Source organism: Anolis carolinensis, chromosome 2, assembly GCF_035594765.1.
Source record: "Anolis carolinensis isolate JA03-04 chromosome 2, rAnoCar3.1.pri, whole genome shotgun sequence".
Classification (NCBI taxonomy): domain Eukaryota; kingdom Metazoa; phylum Chordata; class Lepidosauria; order Squamata; family Dactyloidae; genus Anolis; species Anolis carolinensis.
Window position 1 is genome coordinate 141,746,150 of NC_085842.1, and position 26,684 is coordinate 141,772,833.

General features: G+C 40.2%; 1 long non-coding RNA gene across 2 annotated transcripts; it reads right to left on the reverse strand.

Moving 5' to 3' along the window:
- Positions 1–596: 596 nt before the first annotated feature.
- Positions 597–26,684, reverse strand: LOC103277811 (uncharacterized). 2 transcript variants are annotated; one of them, XR_001729937.2, is made up of 5 exons: positions 26,572–26,684; positions 23,273–23,406; positions 9,596–9,632; positions 8,917–9,105; positions 597–1,728 (listed from the first exon to the last, which is right to left on the reverse strand). It is a non-coding gene; the product is annotated as an uncharacterized LOC103277811 (long non-coding RNA). The 2 variants fall into 2 exon arrangements; XR_010002911.1 differs by lacking the exon at positions 8,917–9,105.

Genomic DNA, 26,684 nt, shown 5'->3' on the forward strand with positions numbered 1-26,684 from the left:
AAATTCTTAGTCTTCTCTAAAGATGGAACCCCATGAAGCACCATGCAAAGAAGAATATTTACCCTGCTTCACCCATTTTCCCTAGCTCCATCTGATTTAGTCCTTAGTGAATTTGCATTACTTTTCCTTCTCTTTTCATCAGAAGCTAAAGGATTGGTCTACCATTCCTCATAATAAACACCAAAGCTGAATTCATAAAAAGCAATCAAAGCCTAGGCATCATGTGCTACAAGGAGCAAAGTTCATCATATCCAGAAGTTTATAATGGATTTGTAATGAATTTAATCTCATGACCTTTTGTCAAGGTCAATCATATTATTAACCTCATGACCTCACCAATGAAACGCTATTTTTGCTTAAAATAAGACAAAATGGTTAATTGAGACTGGATTGAATAGTATTTTGTGTATCTTGCAGATTAAACCTCAGAAAGGCTGTGATCCAATGGCAAATTCTCCAGCAAAAAGATATTATTGCATTGTGTTTGAGATTTCATCACATTTCCACCTACAGTTGTGGTTCCTTCTTAAAACACAGGAAACTGCAGAAGAAAGAATGGTGATACATCCACCAAAGCAATAGAGATCTCCATCATATTAAACTTGGAGGAAATTTTATTTGGAAATGCTCAAGGACTTCTTATTTCAGATTTGTTTGAAACAATCAGAACAATCCTGTCATGTGACATTTTCAGCTTCTGTGATTCTATGATCTCTAAGTATGGATATTTTTGAATTTATATTTTGACAGAAAGAAGACTACAACTTGATGGTAATTTGTTGTTTCAGCACCCATCAGCCAAATTTTATAAATAGTAAATCATGACTGCTACTCTGCTACATTTTTGGGTGAAATTCTTAAATATTTAAAAGCCAAAAACTGAAATCTGAACTCTGAAATTCTGTAAGATTTCAATATTGATGCAACATTTCATTTCAACTTCTTTATATTTTTTGGTTCTGTAAGTTTTAGATATAAAATTGAATATCGGTGTGTGCTTTGGTTTAAATATTGTCAGATCAAACACTATGATTTACTAATAAATTATATAATGGACTCTGCAACTAACTGTTGCAAAGGGTTTTTAATTGCCAACACACTTTGGTTTAGTATTCCAACTCTGCCCTTCTGTAGTAGAGTATTCTATGTTGGTCCAACCACAGTTTTTCAGTTTTATTTCCCTACTATTGCTCAGCATTATGTGACTATTAAGTTTATATGCTTAATAGTTGTGTTTTCAGAATCCTGGGTTTAATTTTGGGGGCTTTTTAAAGCTCTTTATTTCTGCAAATGTTGGAATTGCTCCAAACCTGCCAGCCTGCTTGCATCTTGGATTTTGTACTTTTTTAACGATGTCCTTTTCTGATGTACACTTTCCATTTGTGTTGCCTGCCCAATGACCATGGTCTTCAGCAACAGACTTTTCCAAGCAGGAGGCCTTCAAATGTTTTGAATGCAAATTCTCTCATTCATAGAAATTGCTATGCTGCATGGGGATGTTGGGACTTTTATTCCAACAGATCAGAACTCCTCAGGATTGAGGGCAGCTGATCTATTGCTTAGTAAGGGATCCATTGTGATCTTCATTCAAGCCCTGGAGAGTGAACATTTTTGCCATTTTGTTTCAAATGTCTGATCATGGCCCTCGTGCTGCTGAATTCTCTGTTTTTGGTTTTCTAGTCTTCCTGTGTCTGTTTTTCAAAAGGACTATTTCTTGACATCACTTGCCTGGAAAAAGAAGAGAACAGAAAGAGAAAGAAAGTCTGGGAAAACATGGCAATGAAAAACATGCCAAACCAGAAACAAATAGGTTTTACAGCACCGAGTGCCTGTTTTACCCTTCAGTTTGAACCAAATAAATAAATAGATGATGCCATGGAATTGATCAAACACAAATGCTTTTAAAATGAATTTATGGGACTGATGTGATGTTTTTAAAAGGCTCCCACATCTGTGAGGTTTGGCTGGCTCTGTTTTTTCAATTATGTAATATGTTATTAATAAGGAAATAGAAAAAATAATTTATACAAATGTTGTCCAATTTTCTTTTACATGTACGTGTGTGTGCTCACAGACTTTCCCAACAGTGCTTACTCAACTCTACCTTAAATCAGTACATTAAAACCTACGCTGACTTCACGAGTCATCCATTCAGGAGAGCCTTCAGTAAGACATCCAAATACTGACATTCCAGCCCCGAGCCTAATTAAAGGCCAGACCTCCGCCTTCCAAGGATTCAAAATTCATGGGTGGCTTAGGAAGCACTGGCCTGGATCCAGCTCTGCTAGCCCAGGATATGAGTGAACATTCCCTTCCACATCAAAAGATCCATCCAACCACTTCACTTGGGCATTCATGTGCAGGTATCCATTACACCCCATTTTGGTGGGCAGACCTTTCTTGCTGCACTAGGTTGAAAATAATTTAAAGCAGATATACTGAGGCATGCAATATATTTTAACTGGACCAACACATGCTGAAAATGCTGAAGATAGGGTATTTCCCAGGTGTGTTTGGCTCCACATGGGACAAGTTAGGGTAGGAGAAGCATTCATTGCTGTTTTCCTTGAAGGAGCCAAATGTGGCTATGGTGATTTTCTAGATTAGGCTACTGTAATGGAGTATTGTAACAATGAAATTCATTTAGCCTTATCTGTAAATGAATGAATGAATGAATGAATAAGCAACTAAAATAAATAATGCCATAGATCTTTTTTCTCTTGCAGACATACCTCCATCCACATTTATTTGGAGAAAGAATGATGTATTTTTCACAGTGCAGTTTGGTTTTTGCACAAATTATCTCTCCCCTCCCTCCCCCGTGCCTGAAAATCAACATTTCCCTCTTAAGTCTTTTGCAACCAAAGTCAAATATGCAAGGGAAAAATTGTGCAAAAACTATCACATTCTCACCAAGTAGTGATAAAACCTTTGAATTTGTTCTTGTCTGTGAGGAGCCAATTAGTAAAATATTACCATTCCTAATGTACACCTGTGTTTTAAAGACACCCTTCTTATCTGTGAAGCAGCTCTAGGAAGTCCCAGTACAAGTCCCATATCTGTGGCTTCCAGGCATGATGAATCAATGCTGGACTACAATGTGGTATAGGGTGCACATTCCCATGAGGTGTCCAAATGATGCCTCAAGATAATGCACACGAACCAAGAATAAACCTGGAAATCCAGGTTTATTCTGGACGAAAATAACACTTCCAAAGATCTGGACCTTTTACTAAGGTCAGCATCTTTGTAGGTCTTGGGCCTGTGGACATTCCTCCTGAAATTGCCATCTGTGATCTCAGGAGACATCTCTACAGTGATCCCAACCTCCGTGGGCTCAAACAGCCCAAGGCAGTGTCTGCCTCCTCTTCCTTGCCCCCATTCCTGGCTTCTAGGGTCTCCCTTGCTCCATTGTGCCTGAAAATGACACAATAGCTTTCAAGGGGGAAAATTCTGGCCATCCCTACACAAAAGGCAAGATTTTGACCCCCTGTATGCACAGTAAATGCACAGGGAACTGGAAATTTAAATTCTGGTTCCCTGCCTTTTTCTTCTGTGTAAATGGCCCAGGGAAGCAACAGGAGCAATCTCAGTCTGGTCCTTTTGCTGTGGGATGGGCCTTAGGAGAAGGAGGAGGCAAAAATAGGTTTTTCCTGTTGCATCAGAATAAAAAAGCTGTTGACACCCATTCTCTGGGCTTCATAGAGGCATTTTCTCTTAATTGAGCAGACTATTGTTTACTGAGTGTAACCTCTCTCTTCCTCTTGTAAGTATTCTACCCACTTTAATTAAGAGGGATGGAAACTGGGTATTTTATCTTGCCAAAGAGGCAGGAGAGAACACAGCTGGGGCCTCTTGCCTTAATATTGTGCCACACAGCTTGTGATAATCAATTGCCATCATTCATCCTCACTTTACAGCATAATATCCCACAGACGGCTGGTGTGTAGGCTAAAAATAGCTCAACGATGACAATTATTATGAGGCCTGGATCTCCTGTGCTGCACACAAACAGAACATCAACCCAGGGGTAGGTTTCTGGATGTAGGATGACAGACCATCCATTCTCGCAAGCTCTCCCTGGAACAGAAATCCATTCCAAAAAGTGGGCCAAATGAAATCAGGGGCTCCAGGAGGCAGTGGCTGGTCTTTGCTAAATGTCGAAATGGAGCTGTCTAAATTTGATGGCTGAGCAAATGGCATTGACTGAAATTCAGCTGCAAGAGTAACAAGCACAGGACAATGTGTGCATTACATTCAGTTTGTGATGAGCTTCCCTCTCTGCCATATCCAGAGGGCTCAGGGTAGATATAACTGCAATTTTACAAGGTTGTTTCTAAAAGTGGCAGACTTTGAACACTGCATACAAATAAAACAACATTGATCATTAAACAGTGTCAACCTCCATAGGACAGCATTCACTCTATTCAGCCAAGGGCTCTTAACCCATCTGTGTCATGTAAGTTACGGGCAGAGCAGGTCCAAGGTAATTTTCAAGTATAGGCAAACAGAAATTTTGGTGCCCCCCCCCAAAAAAAAACCAATAACTGAAAAATAAAAGCGTTGGATAAGTGAAAATGTTGGATAATAAGGAGGGATTAAGGAAAAGCCTAAATAAAGAACAACACTCAGGGGAAATCCAGACAGGAAGCAATCAGGGACAGCTAACACCTCCCAAAAAAAGATTCCCCCAGGCAAGAGGAAGCCAGGCCTTGAAGCCACAGGGCCATTAAATGCTAATCAAGATGATTAATTACAACATCCACACCTGCCTCCCAATAGACAAGAGCTCTTTCTCCCAACCTGGACATTATTCCACAGACAAATAAACCCCACTTGCCTTGCTTCCAACAGACGGCTTCCAGAAGGCCTGCCCGGCCCACCGGAAGGGCCAACGCAGGCTCCGGAGTGCCCGACGCGGGCTCTAGATGGCCCCGTGCCTGCCCGGCCCACCAGAAGGGCTGACACGGGCTTCCGGAGCCTGGGCTGGGCCTTCTGGAGCCCGTGTCAGGCACTTCAGAGCCATGTCAGCTCCTCCAGTGGGCCTCTTCCATCTTTTGGAAAATGAAATTCTCTGTAAGGCAAACGAGGACTTTATTGGACCTGATATTCTTGGCAAAGTTTCTTTTCCAAGAAATAGCAGGGGAGTTAAAATCTCCCATTACTATTACATCTCTCCTTTCTGAATATGTGATCATCTGTTCTAGGAAGGCACCATCCAGGTCCTCCGTCTTGCTTGGAGCTATGTATATAGTAATGTAACAAACAGTCCTGTACTGAAATCTTAGATCTTGGGATTTGACCAAAATCATTGGGCCTGGGATGATTGTGAATCTTCATGTTATACACAAACCCTGGGAGCATGCTAGGCTCAGGGAAGGGACAATTCCTTATATTCGTGATGACCCAGAGCTATCCAGTTAAATTATCATGCAAATCAGCCTCAACCAGCCCATGGCTCCAATGTCAAAAACATGAATAAAAATCCAGTCTGCTGGCTTTTATTATAGCCCTTTACTACTACTTGTAGAAAACCATGGGAGCATGATTGACTATAAATTCTAGCACCCAACCTGGTATATTCCAGTGGCCTAGAAGGAGGTGAAGATTGCTTTTTCCAAACCTCCGTTATTCCTTGCAAACAATGATTCAGTTCCAGACACTTGAAAAAAGGCGTAATAAGTGTCAAAGTTTGACTCCCCCTGCTGCTATTTTTGTTGCCATTGATTGATTAATTAGCATGCCCAGCCATGGAGCCTATCCCATCTGGAATTAAAACAAAAGCTAACCAGGGTGTGGCAAATACCAAGATCCCTGAGGTCCAATTACCTTAAGCTTGGGCAAGACTGAGCTCTTCCCAAGATTGAAATGGCCCCAACTTGAATATCTGGCATGTTTTTCTGAATTTTCTGTTTGTTTCCAAACATTCATATGTCAATGAGATGCAGAAAGACTTGAATAAGAAATAGGTTGATGCTGCTTTTTTCCCAGATAGGGTGTTGGGCAACCTTAAGGGCAGGATATTTGTGTGTCATCCAAATATACCTCTTCCCAGATGGAAGACACACCTGGTACAAAGGGCTGTCTCCCATGACCAAGGCTGGGCATAGCTTTTGGCAGCTGAAATAATATTTTCAAACTGAAAACACATAAATCATGTCTAACTATCTCCATGGCAGCCTTTTAGGATATTTTCTTCAGTGTCTTCCTAAACCTTGTGAAGAGGTGGAGTGAGGAATTATTAACCTGGAATAAAAGTCAACCATTACTCTGTCTTGGAATTATGATGACAGTATGCTGTGAATGCTAATGTTTGGAATCTTTATCGGGTCACTTGGAAACAGGAATTTCTAAAGAACCAATATGCCTGTTGGCTGCTCCACTTCAGAAGCTGAATGTTGCCCAAGTTGCAAGCAATGAGTATAACATTGGACTTTGGGGACCTATCCAAAAATCCCTTGGACGCTTGGGTATACTTGAAGCTAGCATTCTTCTTTTTAAAATGTTTTAAAAGAGGGCTGTTTACCCGAAAAAGGACTCTATAAAAAAGAGCCAGCTGAGAAGTTATGTTTCTTGTGCATTCAAAGAAGTCATTGTGGTTGCCAGCAGACACCTCCTGGCCCCATGAAGAGGCATAATGAGTGACCACAGTCTTTGTCTATGAAGAATGCCCATGATTGTATGCCATGGTGTAACTCATGGTGAGGCAGGAGAAGCCCTGGCCACAATTCTACTTGAAATGAGAGGCCATTGACACAAGAGGCCATTGAATGGTTAACAGAACTTAAAAGAACACCCAATGGTGTCATGTATTAATTTTCAATTGGGGGTTATTAGGCATGTTTCCACAGGAAGAAAACAGCTTTTTTAGAGACCTTGAATCAAATTAAATGATATATTAAGGCCTTATTCCTATGATTCCTGAGTAGGCTTTCTGAAAAGGTATAAGATATCTTGGGGGGGTGGGGGGAATCTCTATCTTTGAGAGCCTCTTCCACTTTCAGAGCTGAGGATCATAAAATGAAGAACTCTACCAAAGCACTGTGAAGACATACAGGAATTCTTAACTCAGCTGTTAAAAAGAGGGGGAAATCTTAAAACTGATAATTGAGATGTGATATACTATATTGTTAAATGTGTTAATACAACTCTGATCAAATTCAATGGAGCTGAAATTTAGAAATTATGGGAGATAGATACATACACTCACACACCAAGAATAACATGAAGCTGGCTAGAATCATGGGAGACATGAAAACATGCACAGCTGGCATGCTCTTGTGCTCTTCTCCATTGTTCATTCCTCTATAGCCATGATCTATCCTTTTTGCCATATATTCTTCTTCAAGCAAAGTAGAATGGCAAAGGATTCAAAGACTTTTGGAAAATGTGTGCCCTTAATGTGTGTCAGACAGAAAAGAAAACAAAAGCGCCGAGACACATACAGTTCTGCTCAGTGGATGGAGTCCAGAGAAAGTCTGATGCCTCCATATTTGGAAGTTGGGTGGCTGGGAGGCAAAGAATACTTCTTTTGATAGAGTTTTAATGGACACATTATGCAGGAACCTGGTGAAAATATTCTCTCTGCTGAAACCATTTCAACTCATCCCCAGCACCACATGTATTATTATCCTTTTGATTTACAGCTGTCTGGATTCCACTTGACATGACAGTATTTTATCAGCTCTGGGAACTTGTGTAGATAAATGGCTCAGCCTCTGAGAGGTAAACACACGTCAGCCCATGACAATTATTTCTTTCATTAAGGAGGAAGATGATGGATGTGGTCCCAATTGTTCAGCTTTGGGGGCAGGCACGAGTAATCCCATTATCACCTATGTGGGTTAAATCAGATCCATGGAGGTGTGAAAATGATTATGTGCAGCAACATTTATGTTATTTTGAAGCAGGCTGAATAGGGAAGGAAGGACATGACTTGAACAGGAATAGCAAAATAATGGATGAATGGGGCCAGTGCAAGTTTGCCCCATCTGTGTTCCTGAAACACTGCTCTGCCATATGAAATGAAACTAAAAGAGTTCACAGATTATATTTAAATAAATTATATTTATCCCTGGTGTGAAAAGCACATAGCCTTGTAGGCAAGATGTGGCACTGAATAAGACTTTTGTACAAAACTCTTCCACCAAATGTTAACAGTACCAAAGCACTAATGTCAATTTTTAGTAGCCACTTGAGTAAACCCACTGAATCAACATGAAGTTGGTTAATCAACTTATGAAAATTCTAGTTTTTGAATGGGACTATTTTTGGGATGGGGTAAGGGGGAAGCTGGCTAATATGGTGTTTGCCACAATGCATGGCAAATGTCTGTTAATGTGATAAGGTCCTTAGTTGAAAATTGTGAAAAAATGCTGCACTATGCCAGCTTTTGGATTGTATCTTCTTTTCTTGATTTCTCCTTGCAAATGTGTGTTTATGTGCCTTCAAATTGCTTTTTGAGTTTATGACCCATTGCATTTCACTGGGTTTTCTTAGGCAAGTAATACTTAGAGGTGGTTTTGCCATTGCCTTCTTCTGCTAAAGGGCCTGGTATTCACTGGCAGTGTCCCATCTAAGTACTAAACAAGGCTGACTCTGTTTAGCCTTCATAATCAGAATCAGAATCTGGTGTCTTTAGGGTACTTAGGCCCCGGAGGGACACAAAAATGGATGAAAATCCCCACAAAACCATTAGAGTACACTAAGAGGTAGAATGATTTTGGTTTTTATTTGCAGTGGGGATGCAATCTCCCCACAGTCTTCTAGAAAGGTAATGTAACCTCCTGGACCCCCACAACTGTCCAATGTCCACCCTGCTCTTTTCTCCTAAGAGTAAACATGACTCAGATGACATTTTCATATATCACTATCATAAGCATGCTAAATGACAGAAACAAGCAGGGCCAGTCCTACCATCAGGCAGTGAAGCAACAGCAGTGGAGTAAAATGTAGTAAAAAGCAATGTAGTAAAAACAAATTCCTGTTTGTTCAGTCCTCTCCTTCTGTGAGCTGCTGCCCTTTAATGCAACGGAGGATCTGATCTCATTGGCAATACTTGACGCAAGGATCAACTGCCAGTGATGTCAACTTTAGTACATTTACCTGTAGAAGTACACAGAATTAGATGTTTAAAGAGAAAGTGTATTTCATGGGATAAACATACATTCGGGCATAATGGGGAAATCAGACTCACTGTTTACCTTTCTGTGACAAATTACAAAGCAATCAGGATACAAAATACAAAAAGAGGAAGGGCAATCACAAGTTGTCAAAAAAAAAGAGAGAGAAATCTTTACCACTTGAGAAAGCATCTTTTCTAAAATAAAAACAAAAATGCAGACGCATATAACTTGGCTTTCACTGCTGCATAGCATTTTACCCTTAAAGGGTGTTTATCGCTTCACCCCCATGAAGATAACAATATGGGAAGTGAAGCTAAACACAAGAGGAATTATTCACATGGAATTTGCTATGGAATCCACGCTACCACTTAGTGTTTCTGCATGCAGGAAGAGGTAAACACAATTTTTTTTCTACCCTTCAGAAATACATGCACCAATTAATGATGCACCGAGTAGTATAAAATTATTACCTGTTTTTATATGAAAAAGATGTAAAGACCTCATTCTCTGTATGGATAACAGAAAGAAAAAGAGATATTTAATATTCATGTGAAAGAAAAAGTTAAAGCTACTCTGATCCATAAATAGGTCTCAATCTTCTGAGTTTATGCTGGATATTGACTAAACATAGCATTTTATCAAACTATATTAATGTGTGGCACTTCAATCATTCAAAACCTTCCTAAAATATATCTGGAGTGAACAACATATTTTTGAAATCAGATGCATAGATTCAGGCAGACAAAGAGATTCATAGATAGATAGTAGGTATGTCCAAAAAATTGTTTTGAATCTTATATTGGATTGATATCGGATTGTTCTCGCTTTTTGAGACACATTTCGATACGTTGTCTCACGACGCAACCGCCAATGTATTTTGAACCATCGTTGGCCCATTCTCTAATTGTCTCTTAATGTTTCGTTAATTTTTTCCCAATTTTTTTAAAAAATATATTTTAAAAAATATTTTTTTAAATTTTACTTCGGCTGACATTTGGAGAGATGGGTCCTAATCTGGGGATGGAGGTGTGTCAACCAGTTCTGGGTGGGGTTACACTCCCCCTGAAAGACTGTGTTTGCAACTTGAGAGTTCTCCTGGACCCATCTCTCCAAATGTCAGCCCAAGTAGATGCAATGGTCAGGAATACTTACTATCAGCTTCAGCTGATATGCCAATTGTGACCTTCCTAGATTTGGAGGACCTGAAGTTGGTAGTGCACGTGCTGGTAATAATAATAATAATAATAATAATAATAATAATAATAATACTTTATTTTTATATCCCGCCCCATCTCCCCAAAGGGACTCGGGGCAGCTCACAACAGGGACAAGCCCGAAACAACAACACAACATATTTGACAAAAACTTAAAACATTCCAACAATACACAAAATAAAATAATGGACAATACATTAAATCCAAGCAGATAAAATCAGAGTAATTAAATTTAGTAAACTACTTGGGATGGACAATTATCACCTCATTAGGTAAAACTTTGAACTCATTAAGCCTACCACATACTTCATGCATTTTGAATACTGGTATTCAAAATACCCCCCCCCCACAAACACACACACAATATTTTCTACTGGTATGTTGATACTCAAGGTGTCTAAGGCTGCTGCACCCTCTGCAATGTGCCATGCCATTACTACTAAAGGTAAGTACTTCATGAGATCATAGCCCTGAACTTCATAGTGTAGCACATAGAATAAATGTGAATTAGCAATGAGAGGACTCAATACTCTACATCAGAACCTCTACCTCCCTGTAGCTTGGTCAGTTATAGAGAAGAAAGCTGTTAGATTGGAGGACTGTGATGACCCATGGGCAATGTAGTCCCATTCCTGGCACTGTGGTGCCAGATGAAGAGGAAAACTTGGGTTTTTCGCCGTTTCAGTCAGAATTGGAACTTTCCCAGCCAGATTTGGAAACCTTGCACCTGCAAGAGATTTGTCTTCCAGAAGTCTGTCAAACAAGCCCTGAGCCTAAATCTCCTACGTTTTCTCGCCATGATTTTTGTAAACAACAGAGAGGAGTCAATCAGGCGTCTCGCAGGAGTGCTAGGATAGCTGCTAAGCATTCAGCTGATTAAGCCTGCTTCCCATGGGAAACTTTAGGGAGTCATGCATCTGGACTCAGAAAATAGCTTTCGTTTCTGGTTCTCCAGAGAACTGCTCTTGGGCGGGAAAACGGGACCCTATTTAGGTGTTTTACCCACAAAGGGATCTTGCGGAGTCAATTCGTCAGCAACCGGAGTAGCGTGTGTGGACAGCTACTCCGCTTCCAAGCCTCCGTTCCTGTCGCCAAGCCTTCGTTCCCAGCTTTGTTTACTCCACGAATCCTGCCTTGCTTTCTAAGACTCAGCCTCGTCTTGTTTCCCGGATTTTGCCAAGAAATTACCACGGATCTTGTTCTTGTTCCTTGTTTCCTTGTTGCCTTGAATCAAGCCTCGTTTTCCCAAGAATCAAGTTACTTCCTAGCCTCGCTCAAGTTTCACGGACTAAAAGACCTTGTCATCTCCCCTCACTTTGCCTGGCAAAGTGAGTGTTTCGGTTATTGGATTACAACTTTGGACCTTAATATTTCATATTGGACATTGTTTCTTTGGACTAATTTTGACCTTTCCTGAAAGGTCTATTTCTGGACTATTTCATACACTTGCTTTTATTAACTTTATATATTCCTTCAATAAAGATATTAGTTAGATTCTGGCCTCTGTGTATGGTTATTGGTGCTCTGCAGCCTGGGTCGTGACAAGGACTCACTGTCACCATTTAACATTATTTAAAAAGTGAGAGCTCCTTGGTAACCTCAAGGTTGGACTTCTGCAATGTGCTTTACATTGGGCTACCCTTGTACCAAGTTCGGAAACTCCATTTGGTCCAAAGTACAACAGCCAGATTGCTTAGAGGAACATCTATCCTAAAATCACTCCACTGGCTGCCAATTAGTCTCCTGGCAAAGTTGGTTTTGACTTTTAAAGCCCAACATGGTTTGGGTCCAGGTCCTAAAGGATTGCCTTCTCCCATACAATCTGCCCCACACATATAGGTCTTCTGGGGAGCCTCTACTCCAACCAGCCAGAACTCGACTGGCCACCATCACCATGGGGACTTTTTCATTGGCCACCCAACAACTGTGGAATGGCCTGACAAAAGAGCTGCAGCAGTTAGATCAGCCATCGGAATTTTAAAACCATCTAAAAGCCTATCTCTACCAGCAGGCCTTCCCAGTAAGTTGAAAGCATGAATTTTAAACTCATGTCATGTATTTTGGTCTTTGACCTATATGATTAATGTGTATTTTACAGAAATGCTTTGATCTGTATCTTTTATGGAACTGAATTTTAATGTGTGTTTGTAGAATTTATACATAGTATTTGTGTGTTTTTAACTGTGCTGTGGCCTGTTTTGAGAAGTTGGAAGAGGCGGGATAATAATAATAATAATAATAATAATAATAATAATAATAATAATAATAATAATAATAAATCACAACTTCCTTATTATGTAAGCCAAGATGAAAGACCATACAAAGAAGTTAATGCCTCACCAGGGTAAGGGTGTGAAGTACTATGATCTTCCAGGTTCATTTTCTACACCAGGCATGGCAAACTTCGGCCCTCCAGGTGTTTTGGACTTCAACTCCCAGAAGTCCCAGCCACCTTGCCAGCTGTTAGGAATTGTGGGAGCTGCAGTCCAAAACACCTGGAAGGTCAAAGCTTGCCCATACCCGTTCTATACTCTAACCACTGAACCAGGCATGGGCAAACTTTGATCCTACAGGTAGGCTGTTAAGAATTGTGGGAGTTGAAGTCCAAAACACCTGGAGGGACGAAGTTTGTCCATGCCTGCACTACACCATACTGGTCTTAGGCCTTATTAATGTGGAGACTCAGTGAGATGGTCTTCATCTCCCACCTCCAATCCATATTCATGAATACTTTTGTGTTGTTCTTCTGTTGATGTTTGCTTTGCATTCAGAGTCATCAGTTGGTTAAGCTTGCAGAAAGGTCCAGAGATATGCCTATAAAACAAGACATTAAGTACCGGTAGTCTTTTTAAAAGAATAGGTTATTTTTTGACATTTGTAGTTGAAAATCTGAACCTATCAAATAGCATCTCACCAGGGAACAAGTAAATATGTTTGCAGGATTTATATTGCATTTCTAATGTCTATTATATTTGGATTTTTAGTCTGAAATTAGGGTGAATCATCATTTCTTAAATCCTCTGCATTTGTAATCTCAGTTTTGGTAATCACAGCATGCCAGCATTCATTTTCTATTATTCCTTCAAATAGTGGCGAGCTGTTTTCAGCTGCAATCACATGCTGACACAGTTTGTGATTTTCAATTTGCCTTGTGTTCGGGTTTGTTTACTTAACAAAAAGCCTTAGCTACAGAATCCCTCTTTCTCTGTCTACTTCGTGACCTAAAATACAAACTATAGTGTATGTATGAAGGGAATAGGAAGGGACATGTCAGACTAAGGCATGAAACTGCTAAGACTTGGTAGCCACAGTTAGAAACCTGCTTCTCACATCCAGAAAGGAAATAAAGATATTTCTTTATGGACTAACTCAGCTGGTTTTTGCAGTGATGAACAACTGAAAAAGTTTTGGCATCCTAGAAAAAGCAAAGCAGAATACAGGCAGTCCCCAAGTTACAAACAAGATGGGTTCTGTAGGTTTGTTCTTAAAAGCTTCAGTGGAGACACCTTTTCCCCATGATAACTCTTTCTGGAGTGAATTTCCCTTCCTGGGGGAAGCTTTCTTTCACTTCCTTTTGTCTTACCCACATTCTTAACTAGGAGTAATTTGTAGGTCAGATGTTTGTACCTCAGGGACAGGGAGGCATTAATCAGCACCTCAAGGCAGCCTGTAGAGAAACAAGTCTCAGAACCAGAGGGTATTGAATGTGTCGCCCAAATGCATGCTTTTGAAGAGGGGGACACATTTGCTATAATGGATTGTCGTGGAAGAAGGAGACAGGGAGAGGGGATGTCATTGGAGGAAATCATCATCATCATCATCATCATCCACAGGAAAAATTCTAAAGAATTGGCAAACCATGTCAATAAAGCAAGACAGTGAGGGCACAATTACAAAATAATGACACTACATGGAATACACAAACAATACTTCCCTGATTCCTGTAGTCTTGTTGTCTTGGATAGAACCTGAACCACTGATAGCCCAAAGCTATGGTTAGTAGATTGAAACACTTGAACCATCATCATCTGGGAATTGTAGTCCCCAAAATTAATTTTCCCAAACTCTAATTTCATCCACTTTTAGCTTATGCCAACCACTGACATACTTCCCCAACAGATTTCCCAGGAGAAGTTGGGGCCTTGAGCACCAAGAAAGAACCTCAACTCCTTCATTGAGAACCTTGTTCATTTTCATAGCTCTGTGAGAAAAGGAATTTCAGCGGGGCCAGATTTTCCTATGACATGGTAATAAATGCGATATGTCCTGCATCATTTGTCTCTTCTGTTTTGCATCTACTACTTCTCTAGTGCAGTTTTCCATATCCACCTTCTATGGATTTCCACTGGTCTTCTATTGGTCTTAGTACTTGGATGGAAATCACCAACAAATACTAGGTGCTGTGGGATACATTTCAAAGGCAGGATCTGAGTATTCATTTCCTAGGAAAACCCTATGATGTTCATGGGGCTGCCATAAATTGACCAGTGACCTGAATGCACCTATACATAAACAAATTGAATTAAGTAATTAATTTAAACAAAATAAAATTGTTTAAATGCATAAAATTGTTAGCTGCTGAAAGCTTACTAAAATGTGCTAGTTAAAACATGGCATGTTATAGCCATGTCTTAAGTTTAATGCACTGTATCAAATTTGGCAGTCTTTGGCGTGTCATAGAACCGTGTCATTTCTGATAAGAAAATGTACTATCACAGGCATCTGTAATACGATCTGAACTGCAGACCAGTGTAGGTTTGACTCTTTATTCCCCTTTACATATAAAAATCATACAGATTGAATGAGCTGAAGTATGTACATACTTAGCTCCACTAGTGGTCCTTTCAATAGCCTTGCATAAAATCTTGTAATCCATTTGAAGAACATCACTAGTATCTAAACAACAGACAGGCTTTTAAAAACTAAAAATAAAAACTACAGATAATATATATATATATTTATATCTGACCTGGCATATTCTTTTTTTTTTTACATTATTGCCCTCTAGCAGATAGTAGTAAAGGTAAAGGTTTCCCCTGACATTAAGTCCAGTCGTGACCGACTCTGGGGGTTGGTGCTCATCTCCATTTCTAAGCCGAAGAGCAGGCGTTGTCCATAGACATCTCCAGGTCATGTGGCCAGCATGGCTGCATGGAGCGCCGTTACCTTCCCGCTGGAGCAGTACCTATTGATCTACTCACATTTGCATGTTTTCGAACTGCTAGGTTGGCAGGAGCTGGGGCTAATAGCGAGCGCTCATTCCGCTCCTGGGATTTGAACCTGGGACCTTTTGGTCCACAAATTCAGCAGCTCAGCGCTTTAACACACTGTGCCACCAGGAGGATGGTACTGGGTGACAAAGACTTGGATAGTTTTTATCCTAGAGCTGTAGCCAAGTAGGACTCTGTGGTTTTACATTGATGTGGCATTGGGGGCTGTGTAGTGGTGGGGGGTGTGTGGAGGGATGGATGTGTTGTTTTTTGGTGTGTGCAGGGGAAGGCAAGTAATTTAATTGTGCAATAGGACAATGACAAATAAAGCTATTTTATTCATAGTTTGATTTTTTCATGTATACACCTGAAAATACTAGACAGAAAGAGAGAGAGAGAGAGAAATGGTCTTGAGATCAGGTTTTATTTATTTGTTTGTTTGTTTGGTTATTTATTTATTTATTTCCATCATTTTTATCCCACCCTTCTCACCCGAAGGGACTCAGGGCGGCTTACAAAACTGGCAGAATTTGATGCCAATATACAACAATACAAAAGAATAAAACATAAGCAATTAAAAACAGATTTAAAATAATACAAAATACTTGAGCCATTCATCCACAAAACCTAGTACATAAACCTTTGTCCAGACTGAGTCGAAGCCAACAAAATGTATTCTTTGAATGCTTGCTCGCATAGCCAGGTCTTCACTTTCTTTCTAAAACTCAAAAGGGATGGAGCCTGCCAGATGTCACTAGGGAGGGAGTTCCACAGCCAGTTTTGGCTACCCTATTATTTGTGTCTGTTGCCTCAGACTAAATGATAGATGCAACCATAATGGTTTTCTTTTTCCTCTTGCAACTTTTCATAATGAGGATATATTAGCTCAAGTCGTTAACACAATAAGGCATTGCTCTTGTTCTCATTAAAGTCAACAGAAGTTTGCACCGAACTTTAATGGAGATTGAGGGGACTGAAATCCCCAGGCACCGCTTACTGGAGCTTTGGTGCCTGGTGTTTGGTAGAGCTGCATAGACTGAAGCCCAGAAAAGGGAAAAGCCCCACAAATAGACTGGGGAAATGCCCAGCTGCCATGCACATGCTGTCTTCCCTAGATAGGACCATGGAGCCAACGGAGCCTCCCTTAAGCAATCTGACAGGCAGGTTGCACCATCCCTACCTCTTTGAACTGACACACTGGCACATCTGATGTCAGAAAGAGCCAGGCCCTCCAGTCCCCTCCTCCTGATCCTTTTCACTAATGAAGCCACTCACACGCACTTCCTTTCCAGAGCTGGGACATCTCCACCAAAGGACGCACCCACATGAAAGAGAGAGCTCCTTCCTTTGTACCAGGGAAAACAGCAATGATTAATGCGCCAGCAGTAATGAATCTGCACGGAAGGATTAGCTGCTGCAGAAGCAGGAGCTGATAGGACAGCTGGTGAGAGGGGACACCAAATTCAATTTGCTCCTCATTTGCATACATATGACAACCATCTGTGCTAATAGCACTGCAATGTCTCCATTAGGCTACCTTCAAGTGCATTGAGCTCCACTACACTCCAATTAGGCTTTTAAGTGTGAAAGCTTAGCACATAAATATTTGCAGAGGAGAGAGGACGGCTCACTGAGCCGTGCCTTCTTTTTGCCTTTCCTTTACCATCGAAGGTTGAATCCCATCCAGACTCAGAATGAAAGGAGGCTTTAAAGCTTCAGCTTCTTATTGGCTCATCATTACAATTACAACCAACATGACATATTGAATCTTGACATGACCAGTTTGTATTACTCCAAACTATCCTAAACCTTTTGTTAAGAAAACATATTGAGATACAACATAATGCATATCTCCCATTCCACTCAAAAAGAGTTCCTAAATGACTTCGCATCTGTACTAAATGTCCTTACATGTGATTCCTGTTATCCAACTTATTCTTCAGAAGATCATCTAATCTGAATGCTTCTGTCCATTGTTGCTTTTATGGCAGAATATATATACTGTGTATATGTGTGTGTGTGTGTGTGTGTGTGTTTCTATGATTCTATATATACACATACACACACACATATATACACACACATATACATATATACATACACATATACACACTAGGCTTGTCCGATCGATGGAAAAAATGTTTCAATTCTCGTTTCTAAAGTAGGGGGTGCCGGCTCTTCGATATAGAAATTATTTCTTAATGTTTCACCCCAAATTTTCGGATATTTCCGAAAATTCGTAATGTTTCTAAAATGTTTCTAAAATGGCGGACGCGCATGCGCAATCGCCAAAAAACAGGAAACCGGGGGGGACTTTTCTGGGGGTCTCCCACCCTCATTTCTTGAGTTATTCTCATCAAATTTGGTACAGTGGGAGAACACATTCCACACTCTTTGCTCAACAAATTGCAGAATGTTTCCTGTCTCCTATGATTTTTGGCGAATTTTCATAACTTTTTATAATACACTATTTTTCAATATTTGAAGAAACCTGTTCCTGGTTTGAAAGTCTTATTTCCTGTTCAATTGGGTTCTTATCACTGTAAAAGTCCCTCTTCTACTTGTGTAGACTTTGGATTAGAAATGCAGCACACGCCAAGCAATGCCTTGACAGGATTGGCAACGTCCTTTGGAAACTATAAATTGCCTTTGAACCTTTTGATCAATGGTGCCACTGGCTGACCTTGTGATTGCAAAAATGAAACTCTGGCTGAGGACTTTGGATTAGAAATGCAGCACACGCCAAGCAATGTCTTGACAGGATTGGCAACGTCCTTTGGAAACTATAAATTGCCTTTGAACCTTTTGATCAATGGTGCCACTGGCTGACCTTGTGATTGCAAAAATGAAATTCTGGCTGAGGACTTTGGATTAGAAATGCAGCACACGCCAAGCAATGCCTTGACAGGATTGGCAACGTCCTTTGGAAACTATAAATTGCTGTGGGCCCTCTATTGAATCAAATCAATGTCTGACTTTGTGATTGCAGAAATAAAACTCAGCCCAAAGCTTGGGAATAGAAATGGAGCGTGTGGGAAGCAATGCCTTGGCGGGTGCCCCACGTCCTTTGGAAACTATTTCTTCCAGTGTGCCCTTTAGGTTTGAAAACAATGTGTGTCTTTGTGATTGCTGCAATAACACTCAGCCCGGGGGCTTGGGATTACAAATGGAGCGGGAGGGAAGCAATGCACTTGCAGGAATGCAGACATCCTTTGGAAACTATTATTTTCAAATCCCCCCCCCCCTTTCAGGATTGCAAAGAAGGGCTGATGTGGTGATTGCTAAATTCCAAAAAAGAAAACAGAAAGGCAAAAGGTCTCCCTCAGGAGTAGATGGAAAGCACCCCAAGCTCAGCACTAGCAGGGACGCAGACTTCCTTTGGAAAAAAAAAGTTCCCTAAAGCCAGCCACAGCAAGGACTCTGCCCCAAGCCCCCAGCCAATTCCCCCCCCCCCAAAAAAAAAACACAATATCGAACCAGCAACAACAGAAACACTCTACCCCAGTCACTTAGTGTCAGACCCCTGGCAGCAGGGCACCAAGAACCATACACGGAGGCCAATCTCTATCTAATTTCTTTATTAAGGAAATGTATAAAAGTAATAAAAACAAGTGAAGAATATAGTTCAGAAGCAGACCTTTCAAATGAGGTCAAATATAGTCCAAAAATGTATTGTCCAATAAATGATATTAGAGTTCAAAGTTTAAATCCAATACCGAAACACACACTATGGCCAAGCAATAGTGTGGGGAAATGCCAGAGTCTTAGGAGTCCAAGGTAACTTGACAACAAGGCTGGATATAATCTTGGTTCTTTAACAAGGTCCGTGACTAGGAACAAGGCAAACAGTGATTCTTGGAACTAGATCTGTGGTTAAAAGCAAGGCAAGGCAGTACTTGAATTCTTGATCCAGGAAGCAAGTAACTGGGGTTACGAAGTCCACACATGATCTTACTCCTGAAGCAGCTCTGTTGACTCCGCAAAGATTCTCCCGCGTCAGGCACCTATATTGGGGTCTCGTTTTCCCGCCAACAATCTCTTTCCCTAGAGAACGGGAAGCGAAACCCAACTTTGTCCAGATGCAAGACTCCTTAGAATTTCCCAAGGGAAGCAGGTCTAATCAGCCTGTTGTTTGGCTGCAATCCGTAAACTCCTGCGATTCTGTTCCCTCACTCCTCTATCTGCACAATAGGATTCTCTCCTAGGGAACGGAGGCGAGGAATGTCCAAGGTCTGTTTTACTGAATTCTTGGGTACAAACATCAACATCCGGCAGGTGAAAAGACTCCGGCTCTTGTTGAACCGGCGAAAACCCCATGTTTTCGTCTTCATCTGCCACGATGGCACTAGGAACAGACTACAAGGCCCATGAGGCATCACACTTGGCCTTCTCTCCCCCAAGCAAGCAAGCAGCTTCCCAGCGCGCGCAAAACACCCTCTCTCCTCGGTATCCCAACCCAGAATGGCTTGGCTCAGTTGGGGAGGGGAGAGATCCTCCACGTGGACATGGAGGACGCTAGCCCCCACCTTTTTCAGACATCGTGGAAGTCTCTGATTGGCCAGGGAGCGGTAGCCATGTTAGGCTGCGCTAGGCTCCCATTCATGTTAGGTTGCAGAAACAAACAAAAAATAAAAAAATAAAAAAATATTTTTAAAAAAATTTGGAAGGAAAAAAATTAACGAAAATTTTAAGAAACAATTAGAGAATGGGCCAACGATGGTTCGAATTACATTGCCAGTTGCGCCCAGGGAAAACGTTTCAATACTCGTTTCAAAAAACGAGAACAATCCGAAATAATTACGAAACGAGAAACATAACGAATATTTGGACAACCCTAATACACACATATATACATATATACATATTACACACAGAGAGAGAAGGAGATCTGGTTTGCACTTCTATGACAAAACTGAACCAAAAGCTTTTTCTGATATGTCCTTTGCTAAAGGTTGTCATGTTGTCATGTGAACATGTAATACACAAAAAATTATCTCTATCAAGGGATAGGACAAGATCTATCCCTTGTCCTATCCCTTGATAGAGATAATTAGAGATGATGTTCAGGAGATTCCACCTGAACATCAGGAAGAACTTCCTGACTGTGAGAGCTGTTTGGCAGTGGAACTCTCTGCCCTGGACTGTGGTGGAAGCTCCTTCTTTGGAGGCTGGATGGCCATCTTTCGGGGGTGCTTTGAATGCGATTTCCTGCTACTTGGCAGGGGGTTGGACTGAATGGCCCATGAGGTCTCTTCCAACTCTACTATTCTATGATTCTATCTAGCCACCAGAGGCTTTTATTTGACATTTCCCATAGCTTTTTGCTAATGGCAATGCTGGCTGTATCTGATGATAGTTATGGGCCAAAAACATCTGGGCAACCACCATTGCCCACTCTTACTATATGACATAGCCTTTGAGTACAGGATGGTAACAAAGCAGGGGTGGTAAGCAGTGTATTCCAATTGTGCTACCCAACATTCAGTTCAGATGAATATCTGGAGGCAAAGCAGGATTTCTTAATTGCATTCAAGACTGGCAGATATACTCATGAATGAAATTACTTAAACCTTGAACTTGGGACATCATCATATTTGGCAAATTCCCCATCCTAGAACACTTCATCAACGCAGCCAGCATGGATCCCACCGGATCTCATCACATGATGCACAGCTACTCCTGCGGGGCTCTATGATGGCCATGCCAGTGAAGTGTTCTAGGATAAGGAATTTGCCAACTGTGATGAGCTCCCAAGTTCAATGTTTTAAGTAATTTCATTCATTAGTATATCAGCCAATCTTGCATGCAATTCAGGGGAATTCGATGAGGGGAGATTACGCATGTTAGATTGGAAATCATGGGGACAATGCAGGAGCATGCCAAAAAGGTATGCTTTCCAGCATGTGATGGGCAAGCAGATGATGAAAGGCAAGATTTGCCCCAATGCCCCACAATTTGCTTCATTTCCCCATGGATCCCCTCACTGTCCCCTGCATCAAGGACCTCCATGTGATAAGGTCCTTAAGTTCAGATGAAGTATTTTAGGGCTTGTTAACAGGACTATCTTTGCCAAGCTACAGCATATGGAACAGATATGGCTAGAAATTTCCAGAGATCTGATCAACTGCTAGACTTTTTTCAAGCAGAAGAACTTTTTCAACAAGACAAACCCAGCAAACATAACATAATATACACCACAATAAATGGTAGCTGAGTATTTGACTAGAATTAGAGTGCTCCTCAATGTTGAACAAAAGTTAAAAACAATAACTGGGGAGCATTAACTATTGATCTTTGGTAGAATCCGGTTGGTACATTTCACAGGCATAAATGATAGTCTTAGGAAAAGGGGCACAAGTGTGGTGGGCATAAAGGAAGAAAGGCATTAAAAATAGCTTTCTTGGAGCTGCCAGATTTTGTCATCTTTCCCTTTTCATATAGGTAACTAGCTAGCCACTATGGAATAAAATAGTGAACCAAGTAGGTCTTTGGGGTAATCAAATGTGGGCCTCTTTATGTTGTCCTTAAGTTATTAAGCTTGCAATTCTAAACAAAGTTAGCTTGCATAGTTGACTTTGACTAAACTTAGTAGATATAATATTAATCACTCATAGTAATATGCACTAAATATACCATTTTAATGAACTGTTGGTGAGACATTCTTATATGGGCTTTCTTGAGCAATCATGCTAGGTTGCTAAGGAAGCATCCTGAGATTGTGAAAACATTTGAAAAATGTAACTTTATTTAGGAACAGGTGGGCTGTAATGTTTCTACCAGATCCCTTGTGGATAGATATATAGCTGAGAAAGGTTTGTGCATCACCAGGCTTTGAAACCGAGTAGCAGGGACTGTTAAATATGACAGCTAAATGGATGCATCATAGTGCACTGGTCCATTTAGAACTTGGAAAAGTTAGGTTTGGTGACCACATTTCCCTGCATTTCCCATTCTAAGAATTGTAATTCCAAAGCATAGCTTCTCCAAGTTCTACTGTGCTAGCACTGAATAAAAATAGCTGGTAAAATTAATAGGGATGCCATCACTATCATACCAGGTTGGTACTACCTAGAAACATAGGATTGGCCACTTCTGACAACAGACATTCTGGGAAAATTGGTCCTGTGGTCCACCAAGGTAATTCTGGAGGTTTTAAGCACCAGAATCCACAGAGCCAGTGGAAAAAACATTGTGTCTCTCACCTCTGAGCCTTTTTTTGTTCTTTGGCCATTATAGTTTGGTTTGTATCTCCCTTGTGCATTTCTTTTTGTAATGACCATATTTTTGCAGGGTTCCAGCTCTGATTTACACACTCGTCCTGTACTTCGTTTCTAGTAGGTTCACTGACATGGGGCATTAACTGGCCAGTTACTTCTCATAGCCCCAGGGGACAAATTAGGTTTCCTGTCAGAATTGTCTTTAGTGCCAAATTATTTTTGCCTGTGTTTTTTGGTTTGTGCTGATGGAGAAATACATTTCCCTGGTGGGTTTCCATAGGTTTAAGGTTAAAGGCCAGCCCATTAATCTACCTACTTTGCCTGTCTGTTTTTTAGTCCGCATGCTCATGCATTGCTAAGGTAATTTGGAAGAATGGGGTGGAGGAAAGTGGGCTTTAAACCCATACCCACTAGACTTCATCACCTGGGAATGATATGGTAATGATGATCCACAAATAATTATTTTTACAAATCATTTTAAAACAAAAGAATTGGGCAATACCTACCATCAGCCTTACCCTCCAACTGTCCCAGTTTGCCAAGGATAATCCCTTCTAAATCTCTGTGGCCCCATTTTTCTGATGCTTTAAAAATGTCTCAGCAACTGTCTTCTTCTCTTCTTGTTTCCTTCTTTTCACCTCTGGAAGGTTGAAGGAAGGAAACCTTAAATTGCTGCAGACTGAGTTTAACATCCAAAAGTAGTTTGAATTTAACTCAGCAGGGAAAAGACAAGATGAGGGGCATAATCTTCCCAGGAGTTTTAGGGTGATTCTTTATCAGGCGTCCTCAAACTATGACCCTCCAGCCATTTAAGCCTCCAACTCCCAGAATTCCTGACCATTGAACAAATTGGCTAAAGCTTCTGGAAGTTGGAGGCCAAAACAGCTGGAGGACAGACACTAAACTCAAGTTAGGAAGTAGATTAAACCAAACCAGTTCTGCTTCAAAGTACCTACACAAATAGCCCTGGGATTAGTTTGAGTCTGGGACAGTGGCCACAATATCCACTGATTGCAGGTTGGAACCAAATTGCATTATAGTGCCCATGTAGAAATGCCCTTAGGCAAAAGTGAACTGCTACAGCCTCTTCTAACTTACATGTTCTTTCTCATCGTGATCACAATCTGATGCTGGCTGGCCAAGTATGTCCCAACTTTCATCTGTGAAATGTTGGAAGGTATACCTTCTATCTGCAGACCTCCTCCATACTGCTCATCATTTCCTAAGGACCTTCTCATTTGTAAAGTACAGCTTTACCTACTTCCTCCTCCCATGCAAAGATCTTTGCTGTCAGAGGGAAGAAAGAGTTCTGTACAGAATTGACTCATTTCTTTTTTTATTCTCTCATTTATTGGTTTATTCATTTTATTTACATCCTACCTTTCTCTCAACATGAAACCCAAGGCAGCTCATTTAATAATAATAATAATAATAATAATAATAATAATAATAATAATAATAATAATGAAATCCAGCATATCTATCTTGTTTGCTGTGTCATAAAATAATAATAATAATAATAATGATTGTTTATACTTCACCTTCCTCCTTGTGGGGACTCAATATAGCTAACAATCACGCACATTGGCCACAATTTAAAACAAAGGAAATACAAAACTTAAAAAACAATTAAATAGCATTGTGTAGATTATGGTTAAAATATGGTTAACATATAATAAATACACCTAAAATAGCATTTAAAGCTCACAATCCCCTCCTTAGAATGCCACCTACAACCGCCCTAGCAGCGTGCCCCTTATCCTATTCTAAATGCCTGCAGAAGGGAAGTAGGGATGGGGCCATTCTGGTTTCTCGAGAGAGAGGGGGGGGGTTCCACAGTCTTGGAGCAGCCACCAAAAAGGCCTTCTCTGCAAAGAATTACTCTGCATAGATGTAACTGTAAGTGTTTTAACCCACTTGGGTTGTGGATTTTGCGTGTCCCTACCCAAAAAAAAATCATTTTTTAAGACTGGCAATGAGGTCAAAGGGATCTGGTCATGAAAATAAAAGTTTCTGAGGTTGGTGATGAATTCTGGAGTGAAAAATCGGAACCAAAGTTACTTTTTTGGTAAGAGGTGGTGGTTTCCAATTTAATATGGACCTGCAAGGGGATGAGTAAATGCAGCAAAAATGAAAACTGATGAAGTTTCACATACAAAATCTTCCCAAATTCAGCATAAGTTGAAGTAGAAAGGAATAGTATGTACATCTACTTGGATTGAACACAAATTGTACTGGGCTCTTCAATGCCTCAACACAATCTGTAGGGAGTAGGAGCTAGATAAATATTCATTTTTGTTTGTTTTCTTGCAGAAAATCTCCAATATAGAAACATCCCACCCTCATCAATGATCCAGGCTTAAATTAAGAGTATGCTTCTGGGTTGAACCCAGTGGATAAGAGAAATACAGATTATTTCTCTTGGACCACACTTGAAATGCTTTCAAAATGATAGCTTTAAACAACAGGAGATTTAGAGAAAGGCAGTGTTCTAATATTTTATTTCTCTACCTTAGTGTTGCAAAGTATAGTGAGAATCAGGTGACTATCAGATCAAAATGCAAAACTTTATCAAGTGCAAAATGGCATGCCTGATTCACAGACCAGCTGGAACCCCTAAAAAGCAACTTTGCTAGGAATTTGATCTGACAAAGATGAGCCAGTTAGATGGTTTTTTTCCTATCAATTTCTGTATTCACCTCTTTTAAAACATTTGATGTATTTGTTTTATTGCAGTTTTATCTTTATCTTTTCTTTCTTTTATTTTTGACAGAATATGTTTTGGAACTTACAACAAACAGATAATCTTTTAAGTTATCTTAGAGTCCCAGTGAGCCATTCAATTCTGTCTAATGGCACTGGTAATGTCTGAACAGTCATAGAGATGAGAACTATCTGTTCTCCTTTTCCCAGTGACACAGTACTGCACTTAGTGAATAAATTTACTCAGGAGCAGGTGTTGGAAAACTACTCGCAAACCGTTCAAGGGAAAGAAATGATGCTTTAAAACTCCTCCATCCTTCCAAGCTATTTTTGAGCCTGGTTTTTCAGCATAGCTGTTTGTGTTCATATTCAACCCAAGTTGGAAAAGAAATGCAGAAATCAGTTGATATTGGGAGCAAAGATTCTAAGTCCAAAGTACTTGCTTTTAACTTATCTTCAGCTATTCATAGGTAGTGGCCTTATAGTGTATTAGACCATTAATCCATCTAACTCAGTAGGGCTGTACATTCAATAAAAAAATGTTTCAAAAGTCATTACAAAGTTAGGGGGTGCCAGCATTTCATTTCTAAAGTGTATCTAAAGCATCATTAGTAAAAATATCGTTACTATAACAAGAGTAACAACATTTTGTTACTTTTTCATTATAGTAATTGCACAAGTGGGAAAACTTCAGAGGCTCCTTTCTCCCTCGTTTTTACAGCTATTGGGGTGAAACTTGCTAAAATGGTAGAACATATTTGCCACTGTTAGCCCAGCAAATTTCAGAATGTTTCACTTATCCACAGATTTTCAGGGAATTTTCAAAGTTTTTATAAACAACATTTTATTTTTTTTAAAAACTACAAGAGCTATCTCCTTGAATTTTCTATACAATGACATAAGATAACAGGGATCATTCCCCCCAACTTTCAGAAATATTCATGCATCTACTGATTTTACAGAAGTTTTTAAAGTTTTGATAAAAACATTTTGTTTTGTTTTTTTAAAGCCATAGCAGCGATTTCATTGAATGTCTCTCAAATTAACCAATAGAACTTCCATTTAGGGATTTCCTCCCAACCCAGCACAGAGATTTACTTACTAGAAGTATCAGTCAGTCCTCCTCTTTGCAGATTCAACAATGTATTGGACTTCTGGCTGGCTGCTGCTACAGAAAGACAAATCTCTCCCCTATGCTGACTGGGGCTTTCTGAT